We start from the raw sequence: 21158 nt of genomic DNA, 5'->3' as shown, positions 1-21158 counted from the left end.
TTTTGAATGCTGCTTTAATGTAGACTCCTTTCAAGAATTTTAGAAACTAGCATTTGAACCATAATAGTCTGTCGAACATTGTAAACAGCTTATTTTAGACAGAAATCACATCACTTCTAAAATAGGGTTCATGTACTGACCAGCAGTCAAATAGGGTGAACCAACTGAGTAACACAGTGGAAGTTTTCCCCTAAGGTTTCAGCTTTTCTTAGAGGATTAAGGTCCAGAAACTCAATTTCTTCAACTAATATATTATCTATAAAGGGTGGTCTCTTGCTAGTTGGCTCATCATCGTGCCAAATCCTAGCACTTTAAAGTATATCTATTTGATAGCTAGAAATTATTGGCCAGAAAAGAAGAGAAAACAACATCCACCTGCAATTAATCAAAAAAGGGGATTTTTCCCCGTCATTACTTTCTTACTAAAAAAAATAAAAATTCAAATACTCTATATTAGAAAAGGAATTTGCTTTGTTGTAGTGTTGGGAAAATCCATTAATCAAACTGAAAAGTAAAGAAATTGCATTTTTACTTTTGTAATGTTTTAATACCAGATTCTTCTATTAAGAAACATAGCTTGGGACACTATTTCTCAGAGATTGATCCTTCCTTAGGAACTCAGAAAATCTTGATCCTAGTTCTGTGCCTGTCAGGCTCTCTAAGTGACCCTGGACAAGCTAGTTAATCTCTTACTAACTCATTTCTCCATCTGTAAAGTGGAGATAATCATAATTCCTTTGTCTTGCTTGTTTGTTAAGACAATGTGTTTGGGAATAGGAAATGTTACAGACTGTGCTCATACTTCATGCAGCCCAGTGGCCTTAGTCTGTCCTTCTAGATCCTTTCCTAACACCCACTCCTACTCTGCATCTTTTTAATCAATTTCATCTTTGTTTTGCAGGAGCAGAGGGAGCTCTGAACTGCTCTAGGATGGTAAAAGTGAACAGCCAGTCTGACTGCTGATCACTGTGATTTGCTTCTGACACTCCAGTAAGGCACTGTGTCATGGAGGGCAGTCAAAACTACCGTGCTAAAATACAGACTGACTAAGGCGTAAAAGAAGCCTGGATAAGGAAACATCCTTCACAAAAGTAGTTTCTAAAGCTGTTCTTTACTTAGTTTTTCTAATCAGTGTTACTTGAAAGCACACTCAGCCAAGTTGGGACAATAATTCATGCTTAACAGATTTATTTAGTATATTTTTATTTTCAGTGTTGTCTATATTGGTAAAAAGGAACTATGTGTATTTCAAAAATATTAAATTAACAGCAGAATGGAAAAGGCAGCAAACAATAAAGCTTCCATGACAGCTGGAAGAGGAAAAAGTGCTGTTGGTTTCATTAGAAATTCAGAAATCTCCAAACGCTGCAACAAGCAGAGTGGGGGACTAAGAGTAAGTCTGGCTTTTGATGAACAGCAGCAAGTAATACTACCACATGCTTTATACTTTACTCCATTAAACCAAAGCTAAGGACCCTATAAATCCCCATTTCAGCAGACCGCTATTCTGTTGTTTTCTGGAAAGACTTTCTCTCCTCTTGTTGCCCAGGCCCAGTGGCTTCATGGTCCTGGACTCTCTGGAAGGAATTAATGAAGAAAAAGCAAGGAGAATTACTGGTATAGCAGCTAGGTCCAGTATGAGAGTCCAGAGAGTGGAGGACTGGACCTCCATCCAGCTTGGGTGGATGTAAAGGAAATTGGGGTGGAGGAAATGTACTAAGAATGGGACATTCTCAACAAAAAGGTGAGGGGTTGGGTTTAGCTCTACAAGGGCATTCTGCTTGCAAAATTATGGCAGGGGGAGGTGCAAGCCTGGCGCTTACATCTATGGCACATAGGCCTGGGCATTTCTCTGTAGTACTTTCTTGTTCTGCTGCTATGTCATCAATTCTGGCCAGTAGTAGAAGGGAGAAAAAAAACTCAAAAAATTGTTATGAACATCATTTGCATTTATAAGATCACATGACAAAGGTTATGCTGAGGTTTCCTCTAGGCATGTAGAGCAAAAGCAGTAAAGTCCTGGCTCTCCAGTTATTGGCAGCACTCAACTGCTTCCTGCAGGCTAGAACCAGGAATGAGCACTGTATTCAATATTTATGTAATGATTTTATTTCTCCTATATTTAGATACTGGTTTTAGTGTCACTAACTGCTCCTGCAGCCAATTTCTAGAATTTGAATTAATTCCTAACAGCCACAGGGAGTGTGTGGACTCCCAGTGTGGGGCCCAATGAGATGCAGGATACAATACTCCTCCTCAGTTCAGCAGCCTGGTGAGATTCAGCTTCCACCACTTGCCACTGGCAGACAGGACAACCACAGCCTCTTTGTGCCATTCATGTATTTGGGACCCCGCATACACACTTCTCATTACAGCATCCCATCCATAAGCTTTTCCATTTGGAAGAAGATGGCCCCAAGTTGACCGTGACATTGGTAATTAATGTACCCTGGTACCTGCAGGCAACTTCTCCATACATCTTAGATGCTTTTGTCTCTTTCTTAGTAAGCCCACTGCTTTGAGACTGGCTGATCAGTTTTCACACATTTAGACTGTTACATACAGAAGTACCAATGTTCCTTCATAATACACAGGAGAGACATCAGGAGGTAGAACAACTTTCATTCTTACTTGGGTGTGTTCACCCAGTGATTTGTCACTGCTACCTAGGAGAGAAAAACAAACACAAAACTGCCAAGTATATAATCCAAGTCCCAAAGCACTCAGTGTAGAGACAATAATGCTATTTTTTAGAGTTGGAGTGCATCTTGTCTTGTGTGCCCAATTTAATACAAATATACACTTTCCTTCTCTGGTCAAATAAGGATTGCTTGAGGGAGTGCCTCTTTCAGTAAGGCCTGCCAGTGCCAGAGACTGATTTAACAGTCATGGAAGCAGACTAACACTTTTGTGTTTCCAGAGTCAAATCTTGCCTTAATCTGTGAAAGGCTTCTCAATGTCACCTGGCAGGGAAGGCTCTGATTATGATGCTGTGCCAAGAGCTCTACTGATGTTTCTCACAGTGCAGATTTGCAGAGTGTTTAAGGGAAACTCAAGGATGAAAACAAGTCAGAGTCATAAAATTCTAGTTGTGCTATGAAGACAAACTTTCCAAGATTCACAGTTACTAAGATCAATCTCATTTATACCACTTTCATACTATGTATTGCACTTGACATTCTACAGAGTAGGATCTCATTTAATCTAGCACAATGTATTAGACTTACTGTTTGATTCTGGACTAGAATCCAAATGTCTAATGTTACCAGTAGAAAATAGAAGATCACATGTTTGCAATCACTATGCAATGAATACTGATGAATATTGAACATATTTAATTAATGTACTGTCCTTTTATGAGGCCTTTATAAAAGTTGGGTGTAAATGGAAGTATGAATCAAACATTGGGACACTGCAAATAGTGAACAAAGCAGGGCATTGCTAATTATTACGAAAAGAAATAAGTGCTTCAGACTATTAATCTATTTGAATAAAGCAGGGCATTGCTAATTATCACAAAAGGAAAGAAGTGTTTCAGACTATCAATCTATTTCCAGCAACTAATTTAAGCAAAGACATTATCTGAGCTCTGTTTTATCAAGTATTGTTCGACAGCCCTGTTTTTCTCTATCATAATATTCTATAACCTCATTGTTGATCTTAGAGTGTTCCTAGGATATAAAATATTTGTCCAGTCTTACATGAAGACTAAGAAAGAGGTTTTCCTGAAAAAAAACTTAAATCCAAGTGTGCAGACAGTCTTGACACTTTGCTCCTTCCTCCTCTGTGTTCTTTATTCCTAGAAAGTAAGAGACAGCAGATCTGTCTTGATCCACTCAGATTTTGCTTTAGTTTATTTCTGTTCATGTTGGGGGTCACATGAATCCAATCTTTCTTACTCATGATAATCATGTACAGAGTCAAGGGGATACACAGAGAAAGCACCACTGGCTAAGAAATAGTCTGTCGAAAGCTTAAAGAAATATCTGCCTTAAAAGATCAGAAGAGAAATGCAAGCATGAGTACCAAATAGTTTAATATAAAATAAGGAAAAAAGCATCTAAATTAAGCTTACTGTGATGCTCTGTATCAATACAAAGGAAACGTTCCTTGCAATTTCAAGGATTTTCCCCCCTATTGACCTCATTTATAATCAATGAGCTGCAGACATACAGGTATTTCTGAGTGATGGAGCAGATCAGCAAAAAATCTCCTGTTAGCATGCCACATGCCATTGATGGCTTAAAAAAATTCAAGTGAAGGCTCTGGTGGCCCCAATAATTGCAATCAATGAGATATTGCAGTCACAGTCTTAGAGCATGATCATGGAATTTAATATTCCTTGACTTTGCTCCCCATATTATGGGCTATTAACAGGAAATGAAAGTAATGTCCTAACATCATGGCCATAACACACAAATACTACCCTAGGAACATGACACTCCAACCTAATGGAATACGTTCAACATTTCAGGCCTTTCAGATACAGCAAGAGTGGAGGACTACAGTCAAACTCTTGAAAGGTTACAGAGTATTATACAACCTTCTTCTTCTAGAAATACCATTAAATCATTTATTCCTCCACAGTAAAAGGAGGTGAAAACCTGCCTCATCCATGATATTTTGACATTTCCACAGCCTGTTCTAGCGATAATAAAGCCAGAATTAAGGTAAAACACTTGAAACTTATGAATTCCCTGAAACTACCACTCAGCTTTCATATGTGAGTGATTCGCAGCCAGAGATTTGATTAAATTTGTCTTCTGCTTGAAATGCTTTCACTCAGCCCATTTCCAGGAATTCTAGATATTTTATTAGGACAGATGCTAGTGGTGGAGAGGTCTGTAATCAGGAGCAGGTGTATTCCTATCCAAGCCCATCTAGTTTATGCCGATGCCACCATGAGGATACAGCATTATGGACTTCCATGTAAGCTGTACCTGGGATCCTGCATGTTTACTTGAGTGGCTCATTGCTTTTAATGCTCTATCATAGTGCCTTCCCTCTTCCTTGCACTGAATTTTGCTTCATGAATCCTTGATTCGTTATATTGACACCTCCACAGTTCTACTTCTGCATCTGCAGATTAGACCTAGCCTGGACCACCATGCATTGCAAGAGGGCTCAGATTCTACATGGAAAGAGGTTTATTCTGAAACACCTGTTCTGAAAAAAAGAACAAGGAAGCAACTCATATTTCTAGACAAATGTGCTGCTGTTAAAGATTCTTCAGATATACTTGCTTTGCACATAACTGCAGAATTTTCTTATCCCATCCCCAAGAGATGATCAGCATTGTAGTGCTATAGCACCAGACTCACAATGAAAATACTCTGCAGATGTAGGTTCACTTTGAGAATTCTCTATCTACCTGACTGGTAATGAATCTTAAATTTTCTCGAGATCATTGTTCATCACCTGAACAAGTACTGAAGAGTAAATGAAAATAGCCATCCATTGCAAAAAAAAAAAAAAAAAAATCATTTACTGTCTGAAACAAAATGCCATCACTGCTGCGATAACAGAAGGTTTAAAGTACATTACTGTCACTTCTCTATACACATGAGGGCTGGCTACTGGGTCAGATGGTGCAGCAGTCCATGTAATCTCCTGAATGGAAAAAAATTAGGCTCAAAGTGCCAAATAGACGCCCACAACATAATATCAGGTAAAACAAACACATACCTCCTATCCCCCCTCACCAAATGTTAGAGATATAGAGAGAAATTCCAGTCATTTCTCATTACTGTGAAGGTCAGCCTAGCTGGGAAAATTGTTTCTGCTTTACAATTCCCCAAACTGTAGAAAGCAGTTAGAGTTCTGGACAAAAACTAATGTTGCATTCAAAGGGAAAAGAGGCTGATATGGCATTGCTGCAGTAATAAGAGAATTTTTTACTCTTTCCACTTCCCTGTGAACCTAATCAACTGTGACATGAGAAAATATACTGGGCTCACCCAGCCAGAATCTGACTGCCACCTGAAAATGTCCTCAATATTCCACTGTTTGGGAGTTTACAATGATCCTTCCGACATCAATTTTGTGCATGTACATCAAAATGCCATTAGAAATGCTTACAAACACGTCCTGCTCATAGGCCTCCACTCAGACTCCAATCGAAGCCAGGCTGTAAAGACTCCCCAGTGGTTGAGTAAAGGTTTCTTTCAATTACTCATACGAAAGCATTTGGTTATGGAAAGGCATCTTGGGGGAGCCTGGGGGATCTAAAAATCTCCCCCCTGACCTCCCTTGTAAGCGCACTTGAATGTCATTAGAAGCAAAATATATTGAAGGTACTTTAAAACCTGCCTTTAACATTTAATTAATATCTGTTGACTTGCCATGTTTCTTCATTCTCCTTGAGGTTCAACAAATAAGCCACACCTTCCAAAGGTTGCAAGGATGTGGCAGGGAGTAAGAAGATGGACTGAAAGGAGAGAGTTAGAACCCATGGTCTATTTATACCATCACACTCGGTTACATGGATGGGTATGTTCTGGCCTTCATATACATGAACTATTGCAGGCAAACACCACATACATGATGCAGATGGAAATTAATTTAGCTTTGATAAATGCTTGGCATATTTAATGCATTATTTAGTGCCACTTTTATTATTTCTCACTGATGAAATGGTGGATAAATCTAATGCAACCGAACAAAATATTATCATGGTCTTCTTTTGTTCTAATATTTACAGGAAATATGACAAGTGTTTGACATATAAATTGAGCAACTGACTGACATTAATAACCATGTAATCAATAAGAAGTGATATTTTTACAGCCTAAGCTCAATTTTTAAAGGGCCAGGGGTCATGGAGCTTTTTCAAAACAATAAGGCTAAAACTTTACCTTCAGAACCTGTAATTCTTCTTATTTTAAAGTCCATATTGACCCAATATCATTAAAAGTCAAATTTTGCTCATAAATTTTCAATCCAACTGGAGCTAACATTTTGTTATTTAGCGATTTATTTCAGCTGTACTTTCTGGAAGAATTTCAACATTTCCTTATATTTGAATTAGTGTTGAGTGACAGAAAGTCACTTATTACCTACATTGAAGATTATTTCTTTTGCTTGGGTGATACTATTTATTTTAAAAAAAATCTGATCAATCTGAATCATACATATGCTCCCTATGTATCTTATCTTTCTGAATCAATCATCTCTCCCCTTTAAAGTAGATTAGGAAATATCTTTTCAGTTTTCATGATTATAGAATGAAAACCAGCCAGATACAGTCCAAACACCAGGCAGCCATCACAGGAAAAGTAGTGCTCGTGTTATGCTAAAGTGGTAACTCTCCCATTTAAACAGCTGATAAAATATCCTGCAACGTATACAATCAGCCCCTCTTCTCCCAAGAGAGAACAAAGACAAACCAGTCCTAGTTTTCATCTGGAGTATTTATACAGCTCCTGGGGCTTGCCTAGCACTTTCAGAAATTTTTCATTAAAATTTGCAGCAGACAATTCTCAAACAGAAAAGATGTACTTATACATAGTAAGTTACAATCTTGAAACATTTCTCTTCCATTGTTTAGAATTGTTTCCTTAGTAAAAGTTACCATGCACACTGGGACAAATAGGAGGATAAGTTCTCTTTCTGGCCTCATGAACAGTGAACTATTTATATTTCAAGATGGAAAAGTAAAAGCCCTCAAGCATGTATTATCCTGCCAAATCAGGGCATTAACAAGCATGTGGAGACTCTGGTTGAAGCCTCATATCTGAATCAGGTGCGGTGAAAAGCTTGAACCTGAGGCTAAGATACTATTTTATGAGATGATTTAACTAGATGCCATGAATAGATTTGCTTTTCAGTGAATCTACAGTTCTGAACAAAAAATAATGAAAAGAGGTATTGAGTTGTCCAGCTACTAAAAGAATGCTAGGAATTTTGCAAAGGAACAAGCTATAGGAAAATGAGAGTGGTTATTTCCTTGATAATTATAAACCTCAGTTCTTCAGGCAAATTGCATTTCCTCAGTTCTGGACCATTTTACTGGTATGACTGACTTTATTTCATAGTGAAAATCTCTATCTGTCAGAAGTGGGAAGTGTACCAATCTTTTCTTTCTTTTCCTCAGGATACTATGCCATTTATTGAAGTGCTGAAGCACCCCATGGAAATTTAAAAGCAGCACCCTAATATGAAGTTTATATTCTATACTTGGGTTAATTTCCAATATTTTCTTATAATTGTTTTTTTTTTTTCAAACAGGCTTTAAAATATGTGGTGGAAAAAATTATTGCACTATTATTCTTTCCATTGGAACTGAAACTTTTTAGGTATTTTGATTGTGTTTATTAAGTGTCTTCTTCCATAAGTTCCCAAAGAAGGTATTTTGGTAGGACTGAAATTTCCCAGTTTTAAGAGCTTCATTTTGAATCAAATTTCTCAAATCACATGGGGTTCATGTGCATATGTTAAAGTAAAATGAAAGAAATCATATTTAAGAGTTTTATTTTATCCATGCAGTTTTCTCACTTGCCTTGTTTTTATTATTTTCTTTTTCTGGTTTGAAGTCAAGTGTTTGTAGAGATGATGGAATATCCTTGGGTCTGATTTTTGCCTAATCTTTGTAATAAGACTTTCTCCTGTGACAAAATTACAAAATCAAATGAAGCATGTCCAGAAAAACATCCAAATATTTCAATATCTGTTGCTTATATGAGGGGTAGATTCTCCTTGAAAAGAAGGCAACTTTTTTGGACAGTCCTGGAAACCAGAGCAGCATCTGGTTGACCTTCAGATTTCCATGTGTGGCTATACCCTGGACTGTGATCTTACATTTTATGACTTGGAGTAAAGGATATTGTTAGGCTACAGAATCAGATTAAGACCTTCAAAACCGCACACTTGAAGATGAGGCTTGCATGTCCTTATTGAATCATGAAGGTAAATGGAGATGATGTACACTAGTATTGAGCATTTTTAAGCCCTGTTTAGGTAAATGGTTGTCAAGGAATATAAAGTCAGAGAGTTGAGACATGCTACATTTTCCTAGGTGGTTTGAGGTTTCTTTGTAGGTTTTCCATACATATGAATGCTATATGAGTCATGGGTCCAATGAAATAACTGCAAGGTAGTAGGAACAACTACTTAGTGCAAAATAGCAGTAATAACTTTTTCATAAGTAATAGCCACACCAAGGGCATTTCAGATATATATGCTGCACATTTCTAACCATTACCCTCATTTTTATTTTGTGAATAATTGCTCTTTCTGTATGGGACTGTTTTTTTTTTTTTTTTTTTTTTTCTGCTGACTCCATTCTCCTTTCAATCTGAAGAGCCCTTAGATAAATATCCCAGGAATATCCTCTCCATGTTCCAGGACACAAGGTAGTTTAATGATTTGTGGAAGTGTCTGTTTCAGCCTTTAAATAATTTACACTATTCTATGTTTTCATCAGAAAATTGTGTTAAATGTCCCTTCTAGAAATAACAGGTAAACTGTTCTTGTAACTTACACTTTATACTACACTACATTTGAAAATAAACAAGCAAAAAAGGAATTACTATCTGCTTGACAAGATCACTAATCTTTGGGAGACCCAGTTACCTCTGTAGAAGAAAAGAATCAGGTTATTTTGCTAGCAGGCAAGCTAAAATTTACTACTATTGTTCAGTCATCTATGTATGAAAAACAAACAAACAAACAAACAAACAAATATCAAAAGGCAGATTTTTCACCTGCCCAGCTCTCTTAGGTATATGGGCTGCTCTCATGACCCACAAGCAACGACACCCCCCTGGGTAGAGCAAATGTGCAATTGCCTTCAAAGTCTTCCATTTTTCTTTTAGTTGCTCCCCTGGTATCTCAATAGAAACTTCCTATGGGTCAGACCTGGCAGCTAGATCATCAGTTGTATAGCTTTGATCTAAATGTGCTTTACTATCACTGCTACTTTCCTCTTTTTGACCACTGTTGACTGACTGTATACACACAAAGTTTAGTACTTTTACTACTATTTTCCTTAGTGTGCTTTTAGCAACATAATTCATTGTATCAATAAACTAATGTAAATATGAATTGCTTAGAGGACTTACAAAGTATTTATTATAAAGTTCCTTAATGTCCTTAATATATTAATATGCCCATCTGTGAAGTTATACATTTAAGAGATCAGTAATTCAGATTAACACAGGATATTGTATGAGCCAGGCTGGCTTGGGCTGACCTCAGTTTGAATTTTGGCATTTGCAAACTGTCAGTTTCCTGTGATAAAACCTATCGACACAAGCAAGGCCTTTCTAAGAAATGCAGAGGTTGAAATATGTATCTTTATTCTTTTGAAGGCTAAATAATAATTTCTACATAATAATAATCTCAGTAGTAGTGGCACAGCCCTTCTGAAAATTTGATCAATGCTTATTCAAGAGACTTGCATTAGACATTTTCACAGTATTATTTAATTCTAACATGTCTACACTCCCTTAGTCCAAAGGCAAATAGAATATAATTACGCCAGGATAGGAAAAATTAGATAAGGTTGTAGGCAGCCTTACATTCAAAAATCCCTTTTGTTACTTTCCCTCAATAACTCTGTCAGTGACATACTATTGTATTTCTCAGTCATAATTAAGTGAGATGAAGATTATTCCAAGATGTAAATTCGTTATAAACAACAGGAGGTACACATCAATACAAAGGATGCAATGGCCCACAACGCATGTACTAAAGCAAAGGTATTCGTTGGCTTGCTATCATAACCACTGGTTTAGCCTCTTTTCACAGATTTCAAAGGATTTTTAAAATTAGCTTAAACTGTTGTATGATCAGACTTTATTAAGAGATGGTTTCTTTTGGACCTCAGCATGCTGAGTAGTGCTAACTTGGAGAACAGTGTAATGAAAAGAAAATTAATGGGAATAGGAACGCATTTGGTGTCCTAGCATTTCCTCATTCTTCTAAACTCCTGTTGTATCCAAAATCTTTATATCCACTTCTAAACAAGATTAAGGCTGCAATAACATAACACAAAGGTGTATAATGAGCATATTTAACCAGCGCAATAGTTTATTACAAACTTAAAACACTGCCCCAAGATACAGACCTTTAATTAAATAAGTAGTCTACAACAAAATGGTGGTTATGTTGGGTTAATTTCTGTATATACAAAAGCCCTCCATAAATACTTTACTAAATGTTTGTTTCATTGCATGGATTTAAGCTTCAGAAGCTTCCCTCTGTTTTTGAAAAATTAATGTGAACATTTTGATGAAAAGAAAAAGAAAATAAAACACATCTAGACCACTCAAATTCTGACTATCTGGCCCCAGGAGTTGTTCTTATACATCTGTAGTTAACTGTGTTAGAATCTCTTAGCTGTTTTCCATTGCCTACACATTACTGATGTTGCTACAGATTAAGACTAAGTTTTAAAGCTGTTTCTATCACTAGTGAGTGCTTGTTATCAACATTTTAAAGAGAAGATGTGAACAAACCTTTGAAAAGTGACTGAATACTTCAATGCCAATATATTTTGCATGTAAAATATAAAAATCTCTGTGTGTTTCATTTGAAATCTGATAAATATTTATTATCAATGCTGTTTGCTTTTAATCTGTTCAGGATATCATTCCTCCAGCTCCTTAGTACTTAAACAAAAATGGCATTTACATTACAATATTGCTTGCCAACAATCTCATTTTCTGGTTTAGTCAGCAGCCTTCATGCTTGATTAGTCTTTAATTATACAAATACCTACATATTAAAAAAAGTTTTCTTTTTTCCATACTTTGAGCATGTAATTATTTTCTCTTGCATGCAATAACCTTTAATTTTAGGATTAAGCAACTGATTCTCTTTAGTATGGATGGATTTTTTCAAGTGTTAAAGCAAATTTGGGTATTGTATTACGAGTAGGAAAATTAACTTTAGGAAAACCTTTCATTAGTGCATTTGACAGCACACTGAGCCGCTGACAGAAACTTCAAAATATTCAGTATATTTGAAAACAAAATGGATACCAATTCTATGTACTCTGAAGTGAATAGCAATGCTACTCTGAATTCACCACTCAGCAAGAGAGTGACAGGGGCTATGCGCTTCCTCCCTTGAATATTCCTTGCTTTTGTAGTATCACTGTTGCAGCAGTACTTAGGAGCCCAATGCCAGATCAAGGCCTCATTGCATTACACCAAAAATGGTAAGGTTTCCAGTATAAAGTGGTGATCAAACAATGGTAGGAGAATCAACAAAGGAACAGAAAGGCAAAGTGACATCTCAGACAGTGGCAGACCTGGGACTGCAGTCTCATCTCCTGACTCCAACAGCATATTTACTATACCACTTTGTTTCCTAATGCAAATTATTTGTCAAAAATGAATTCAGTAAGTAAAGGCATAATTTGATAATGAGATTAGAGGTAAGAATATGCAAATTTAGTATGGCAGTAAAAGAATTCTCTTCTCTTCTTTTCCTGCAGTTTTCACTCATGAGAGCATGGAATGCCCAGTTTGGGTCTACAGGACTGACATATGTTACCTCTATACCTGCTTTTACATTTGAAGTACCAGTGATTTCCCCCTAGACACAGTCTTTGAATGTCTATGGGGAAAACATCAAGGGTTTTTAGAATGGCTTGGTTTTCTCAAGATCTGTTTATTTTTAAATTTGTTTTACATTAACTGAAAATTCTGCCAGACACATTTTGATTGCATGGAGAACATGTTTCAGAGACAGAAGACAGCTGAAAAAACCCAAACAAGGCAGCTGCATTTCTATAGAGCTGGGGAGGGAGAAGAGCAGGAAACCTCCATAACAGCATGTTGAGCTTGCTCCTGTCTCATTTGAGTGCTGTGAGAAACCTTCTGCCTACTTCCCTCATACTGGAGTTAGGTCTTGTTATAAAGTAAAAAGTTGCAGACACAGAGGTAGGATGGAAATGCACACAGCATCTTATTCCAGAATAGTGAGCAGTGATGCCAATACTATTTTTGCCGTACCAATACTGCTTTATTTTAGTCTTCCTTTCCCACTATAATAGGCCAGTAGGAATAAAGGCACAGTGAGTAACAAAGACTTTTTTTTCTCCCTTCTCCTCCTCCCAACATTTTCCTCTTCTTCCCTGAGATCAGGCACTGTCCTTGAGGAATTCTACACTGATGGAAACTTCACCCTCAGATGAATCCTGGGAATGAGACTGACTTCACCTTACTTGCCCCTTCCTAGATCTTGATCCCAGTATAGCCCTAGTCCTCACTACCTGCCCCATGGCCCATAGAACACCTTCACTGGCAGCTCTATTTGTCACTCTGTGAGGCATCCCCAAGTTCCTGGGAAAAGGCCAAGAGGAGATCAGCCCTCTACCATTTTCTCTTCTGTTCCAGCTGGACCCACCAGTCCACAAGGATACCCAAAATGGGGCAAGAGCAGTAAGAGACAAAGACAGCACTCAACTGGATTTGGCTCTCTAGAAGGCTGAAAATAGAGTTATAGGTTTACTATGGTGAAAATCATGAGTGTATTAAAACCTAACAATTTTTATATCTCTTACTATCACATTAATTCAGAATCATCTTTTGATACTTATTTACCGGCCATCTCTAGCACAGAGCACCTATGTGTAATGTGACTGGGCCTACATATTAGGGTTTTCTTTGTAGCATCAGTATTTTTGCTCAAAGACAAGGATCCTCCCAAATCTGAGTGCTTCCCCAATGCTTTTTACATGCATGTAATTATTTCTTAATAGTTATACAAAGACATTGTATTTGCAGGTGATTACTGCTTTAAAAAAATCTCATCTCCTTTAAGAACCAGAATGCACCATCTTCTTTCCTATAGTAAAAGGAGAATCCTTTTCATATGTCAGTTTTTGTCTTCTGAAGCTGAGTTCAGCTTTGCCTTCCAGTCTCTTTCACAAAAATAACCTAACTAATATTCTCCAACTGGAATCCTCACAGGATATTAGGTCATGTCTAAGCTATCAGAAATAAGTCGAGTTCCTGTCCTGTGGGAAATTATCTGAAATTATCCTTATTTATCATGTAATTTCTGATGCAAATGAAGAGGAAAAAATGAATATATGGAAAAAACCTTGCATTTGAAAATGATTAAGTATTCTAGCAGATTTCAAATCATCACTATGAATTAAAATATTTTCAACTTCTTTTGCTAAGCCAATATTTTTAGGCTGTTCAGTATAATAATTTTTTATAAATGTATTAAGCTGATTTTAAACAAAAGGTATACTTAGTTATTTCAATTTACAAGGCCTAAAATAGAAAATTAAAAGGAAATTTTGGGCAAGGAAGAAACCAACTTTATAGAATTGCATCATTGTTGGAAAGAAAAGCCACTTAGAAATTTCATGAGTAGTCTAAGATATTACAGCATAACAAAAATGGTGTGTATTTCAGAGGTAAGACTCCTTTTTTTTCCTGAGACTCAGAGTGCCCATCTATCCTTTCTTGCTCTCTTTCCTTTACTTCATTTCCTTTCTCAGCTGGTGGCAAACTTCTTTATTTCTTGACTTTGTCCTGGATCAGCAGGAAAAAAATACAGTGGTGCTACAAAACAAGTTGTCCTAAAAATCTTGCAAACCTTGCTGGTGGAACAAATGCTGGAATTGTCGAAGGTATCTTCCAGATGAAAATGTTATGCTGGGGCCCCTTAAGACCCACAACTCATCACCTATCAACATGGTAATTTGTGTACTAAAAAGTAAAAATATAATACATAGTAGAATATATGATAAGTACAAAATTCTAAAATAAATTTTAGGATCATCATATCTACAAATTATCAAGTCTCATTATTGATTTCCTACTTGCTAAGAAGGTGTGTTGGTTTTGCATGGCCTGGCTTTTGGTAGTGAGGGGACCATGGAGGTGGCTTCTGTGAGAAGCTGCAGGAAGCTTCCACCATGTTCAGCAGAGCCAGTCCCTGGTGGCTCTGAGGATAGACATGCTGCTGGCCAAAGCTGGGCCAATTAGAGATGATGGTAATACCTCTGTGATGACATATTTAAGAAGAAAATCAAAATAAAGTGGGGGCACAGTTTTTTCCTAGCCAGAGAAGAGGAGGAGGTGAGAACATGTCAGGGAAACAATATGCAGACACCAAGGTCAGTGAAGAAGGAGGGGCAGGAGGTGCTCGCGGTGCCGGAGCCAGGATTCCTCTGCAGGCCATGGTGATGACCACGGTGAAGAGGCTGTACCCTGCAGCCCATGGGGGTCCATGGGAGATGTAGAGATCCACCTGCACCCCACGGGAAGATGCTCACGCTGGAGTGGGTAGATGCCCTGGATGAGGCTGTGATCCAGTGGGAGACACGGTGGAGAGAGGGGGCTCCTGCTTCCAGGCTGGAGCACCCTGTCTTTGGAGGACTGCACCCCGTGGAAGCATGACTCACATTGCAGTAGTTTTGGGAGGACTGTTCCCTGTGGGAGGGACTCATTTTGCAGCAGTTTTGGCAGGACTGCTGCTCATGAGATTGGAACCACATTGGAGAAGTTCATGGACAGCTGTCTCCTGTGGGAAGGGACCCCATGGCATAGCAGGGAAAGGACTCCTCCTCCCTGAGCAGCCTAACAAAACTTCAGGTGCTGAACTGACCAAAACCCTCACCCCCTTGTCTCCTTGTGCTGTCGGTGGGAAGGAGATGGGGAAAAAAGGTGTTTTTAAGGGCTTATTTTACTTCTCATTATCCATCTCTGACTTTGTTAGTAACAAATTCACTTTGTACTTCTAAGTTGAACCTGCTTAGCCCATGCAGTGTTTCCTCCCAGTCCTTAACTCATGAACCCTTTGTTGAATTTTTTTTCTCTCCTCTGTCCAGCTGTGGCAGGTGAGGGTGAGTGAGTGGCTTTTGTGGCTGCCTTGCCTTTGGCCAGTGTCAAACCATGACAGAAGGGCATGTACTGCTAAATGCCCATTTGTTTAAATGATCCTAATTTCCTCATGTCCTAAACCACAAGGAGTTCTTAGAAAGACATATTTTCTGACTGTGTCTGAGGTGGTAACCTCTGGCTTACTGGTTTTCCAGTTTTCACATAATTGTTAATTACTTCAAACAAAAGTAGAAGGTTGGTGGAGAAGGGCAAAAAACGAAACAAGAAGGATTTGGAAAGCTCATGTTCCCCATCTAGCCCCTTTGATAAAAGGATATTTTTTCTTTTGCCTAAATTGTTTCTAGTTGCACCTCTAAGGTCAGAATAAGCCAAGAGAATGAAAGGAACAAGCATCCTGATGGGCTGCCTGAAGCTGCCTGGTGTTACGGATCAGCGTAAAACCAGCTCTCTTTCCTCTGCCTGGGCCGATGTAACTCACTGGAGTGGCAAATTACATCAGACCTACAGCTGTAACCCGACATTATGATTAATTTGATCAGTAATTTCTCCTGTTTTTCATTTTAATCGGTGTGACTATTCTGCTGTAGCAGGTCTTTCAGATCTAATTAAGATAAATTTCAGAGTAAAAGACTTGGCAGAATTTTCGAGTCAAATCCGAGCGTCAAGTGTGAAGACCTGCAGCACTAGTCAATCAATTTCCAGTAAAGACGGCAGACTGTAACTCAGCAATCAACCCATTAACACTTAAGCAAATTTCATAATCTCCAGGCCTGTGCTTAGTTACTCTCTCAAAACATTCTGGCTACCAATAAAAAGGAAAAAGTATTACTCTTCTTAAACACCTGCATCTGCTAAAACCACCAACAGTATCCAGAAGTGGACACTCTGACAGATCTCAACAATACTGCCAAAAAAGTTTGAATTTTAAAATTTAAAACACAATCTAGAATGGCTTTTTTTTTTTTTTCCTCCCTAGCAGCATGTAGGAGCTGAGCAACCTCTTTTAGGTGCTTTTTTGCACAATGAGCCTTAATGATATAACATAAGGGCTATACCACTTAGAAAATATTACTCCTCAGATTCAATAAGACCCAAGCCCACCAGCTTCTCAGTGTTCCCTCAGTCTATTTGCTTCCAAGTAGAAAAAATTTTTTTCCTGCATGGCTAGAAACCTGTGATGACTTGCATTTTTTTTAATACAAAGAGATGTGGGATATGAAAAAGAGGGGAAAATAAAGTAATGTTTTAGAATATTCTCTACTTTCTTTAAAAATTGTTGGAAATATGAGTGAAAAAATAAATTAAGATAAATCAATGTTAACAGAACAGATCATCTTGATTTATAAGAGTATCTGAGAGGCTGTGTCAACTTTTTCCGTCCTTAAGATCCCCAAGGGTCCTACTCTCTACCTAGAGAGGCTTTGGATATAGATGACCTTATGGGATATGTATCCTTTCCCAAATTTGTTCTGGGAGGAAGTTATTTATTTATTTTCCCATGTATTAAATACTTCAGTTGCTTTAGGGAGTTTATTAAATGTTCCCATTTCAGAAGCCAGAGCAAGCTGTTTGCTGGGCAAACATCTCCACTCTCCTCTCCTTCAGAGAATTCTCTAGCAAACGGTTTCTGTTATTAGCCTTAGCATCTGCCCCTTGGGTGCTAATAATGCCAGTTGTTTTGCTCAAAGATTAATTTCCTTTGCTTTAAATGTGAGTCAGACACCAGTCCTCCTTGTACTTCTGAAATAGCAACAGCTGCAGAGTATATTTAGATGGACCAGCCAGCCAGTGCTCCATCTCAGAGAAGGTTTCATCAGGAAACGAGAAGACATGCTTATAAAGTCTGTTTGAGGTTGTTTAAACATCTCTGCTATGTTTAAATGCAGTATTAAACAGCTTTACAGGGGGAATACCTAATGCCTTAAAGACCCCCAAAACCAATGAACTACTGGGAGAAGGAAGACTGTTGAGGAGAAGAAGATCTGGAATTCTGTTCACAATGTGGATAGACACAAATCTCACACACAGCTGAAACTAGCTTTCCTGTGGAAATGAATTTCCGGGGAGACATGAGTACTAGCAGCACTCAGACCAGCTACGTATAGCAGGAAACCAGCTGGCGTGTCTCTTCACTGTGCACTAGGACCAGGGTACAGTATACTGCAGAGGCTCCTGAGTGTCCAGCTAGGATAAACTGCCATGTTGTCATAACAGAGCAGCCCAGCTGGTGGAAGACCCAGGAAGGATGAGTATGGCCATGGAAGTGCCAGAAGACATGAGCAAAAAAGAAGAAAGGAGGCCCTGGTGGCACTAAAACTCAGATCCAACAATTTCTCAAGCAAAGCTCAAGTTGGTGAACAGTAATGTCTGTGTGCACTGGCAAAAAGAAGAGCACTAAACCAAAAGGAAAGCGCCTGAATCACAACAGCATTTGCAGTGGGTAATAACCATGTCTGTATGTGGTACATGAGTACCACAACTTCCTCACTAGTGGAAATTTTTACACAAGTACTTGCTTACTTGCTTGTTCTGCCCATGAAATCACATTTATCAACCCACAAGAATCTTTACAATACTATAGGAATACACAGAAATTCAAAACTGTCAGTGGAACAAGGTATTCAAATCTTTCAGTTTGAAATGAACAGCAGATGAAATAAGCAAAATATTTTTAAGAGATCACCAAGCTTAACCCAATTTAGCTGACTGCAGGGGACTTTCCATGCCATCAGTTTAGAGCTAAGACCTAGGTCATACCAGTATCTCCTGGAGATCCACCCAAGATCAGCCCTTCAACCGGCTCACTCTCACCAGGTGATGGGCATGAACCTTCTCAAATAAATGTCTTCTTGTCTATATCACCTATCACCTTGTGATATGGGTTATCTCACTCCCTATTGATACCAAAAATTAGGAGATTTTGGACAATGGATCTGAAGCACTGCATTTATTGACCATTTTTAAAATATTTCTTTGTCAAATTGATTACTAAGCAACTTGGGAACAGATTTAATCAGTCATACATTGATACATTGCACAGTATCTTATGCAGAAGAAGTTAGATAATTTTAGGAAAACAAAGCAACCCACCAGACTCAGTGGGATTACTGGTGTCATAATCTCAATGACATTTTCTTAATCTTAGGATTCAATAAACATGAGAAAAATATAACTAGTCTCGGATGTGAACACAATCATAAAGACAGACCACAAGTATAATCCTTGAAAAATTGGCCTTTATCAAGCTGACAGAGACTTGGTTGTGACTTCTGTATCTTAAAGATATGTAAATATGTCCAAATCTCAGAAAATATTGAGATTTCTTCAAATCTGATTTTACCTTATTAGAAGCTAACCAGTGAATGAGGGTGGGCAGAAAGGGAAGGGGGAGTTTGTTTCATGTGACTATTGGAGCCTCAGACATCTGTGTATATATTCTCCCTCATCTGCAGCTGAGTATTTCAGCCTTTCTGCTTTTCTTTGTTCCTTTGTTATAAAAGTGTTGAGTTTCCAAATACATTATTTAAGATTAGTATGAAAATTTAATCTGAAGGAGGTTCTGGTTTTGGTATCCTAAAGTTTGCTATTACTTGGAAGATTTTTGTGCTGTTGTCATCTCCTCACTTCTCTTCTTCCCTATTTTTATTGTTATTTTTTTCTCACTCATCATCTTCCATCAGCTGCAGTTTCTGTAGGTAGACTTCTGTGACAAAAGAGACTCTTCAGGAAAGAGTTCTGAAAACGGTCAGAATAATTTTACAGTAAGAAAATCTCTGGGGGATTTCCTGTTTGTCTGTTCCTATTCACACACAAACAGAACAGTAGAAATGACTGAGAATTTGTCTATTCCTATAGTGTAGCACTCCCTTTGCAGGTCTGGCTATGTGTACAATCATCTTATTCCTATCTCTAAAATATACAGCAAGAGTCAGCACCAGAAGCTAACCAACTTTTTGGAGCCACCTAAATATATTTTGCTGGTAGAAAGTGCCTTATTCTTGTAGTCAAGCAGAATAATTAGCTACTTAGTACTATGCTCATCTGATTTTATACTGCATATAATCAAGTTCTTAATACTCCAAAATTTTAATTGCATGGAATCTCTGTAAGATGTTATATCTTACAGAGATATCTATCCGTTGAAGTTCCAACATGCTGACCATTCAAGAACCCGTATGTTTTGCATGTAATAACACTAAACATTCACAGGATAAGCATATTTGGAGAAGTATATTTTCCCAGAAGTTCAGGTTTTGAAGTCCTCAACTTACAACATATTTTTTGCCTCTGGATTCCTTTGTCTCAATCAATTAACACAATGAAAATAAAACATCAAACTATGATTATCTTTATGATGAATTTCACCATTTTAGAAGGGAAGGATGAGAGTCTTCTGTCATCTGCCTAACCCACCACTTCCTGAAAGAGAGCTCAGCTTTTAAGAATTCTTCTCTGTTTGCTGTCTCTTGCAAATCAACAATGACCCTGGTCCTGCAGTGTTTGGCTTTTACCAATGTAAATCTGGAGCATCTTCATTAATGTTAGCAAAAAATTAATATCCTGGAACCCAAAGGGAGGTTTTACATCTTTCTACACAATCATTAAAAGACCCCATAAAAAGTAGTTTTGTAACTACAATCCAGCCCATTGAATCATATAAAGAATAGTGATAAAATTAGAGCAGAGTATTACAGCATAATCTGACAAGAATAATTCTGAGACTTTTAGTTGGCATACACTGCACTGGCATTATTAATTCCTGCTCAGCTAGCAAAGTACTTCACCCAGGTATACCTAAGCAAGTCACTTTCATTTAATTTACCCTCTGAAGGACATGACAGCATCTGTATATTTTGAGATGTAATTGCTGTTATCCTTCAGTTTTTTGAAACAAACACAATCATCCTCCTGAATTACTGACTTTCCATGACAATTTTTTGAGGTTGCATTTTTTAAAACTAATATCTTTCAGACAGATCCTGAATAATGTAAGAGGATAAAGCCCACATGAAAAAAGTCAAGAATTCAGAAATGAAATTTTAGCTGTCAAACTTTAACTTAGTTGTTCTTTATTCCCTTAATATTCTTCAAAGAAAATCCATTTCACTCTAGTTCATAAAGAACATTACCCTAGAGGACATAATACCTCTGACTTTTGTTTCAGGTTGATTTTTAAGTTGGAGCATTGAACATTAAAAAAAAAAAAAAACACATTGTAAGCAGCTATTATGAGGAGCTGCTGCCAAAACACGTGCTCCCTCCTTTTGTTTGTTTTTTTTTTTTTTTAAACTGCCTGTGTGAAAGAAAATAATTTCAGATCCAATCCTCAAGATGGATGTACAAGAGTAA

The 21158-nt window shown here is 37.7% G+C and overlaps 1 protein-coding gene across 4 annotated transcripts in view; it reads right to left on the bottom strand.

The window, feature by feature from the left end:
• Positions 1-21158, bottom strand: part of POU6F2 (POU class 6 homeobox 2) — a 304798-nt gene that overhangs the window by 68380 nt on the left and 215260 nt on the right. The gene's annotated exons all lie outside the window — the stretch shown is intronic.

Source organism: Anomalospiza imberbis, chromosome 1 (assembly GCF_031753505.1).
Source record: "Anomalospiza imberbis isolate Cuckoo-Finch-1a 21T00152 chromosome 1, ASM3175350v1, whole genome shotgun sequence".
Lineage (NCBI taxonomy): Eukaryota > Metazoa > Chordata > Aves > Passeriformes > Viduidae > Anomalospiza > Anomalospiza imberbis.
This window is presented reverse-complemented; position numbering and strand designations above follow the sequence as displayed.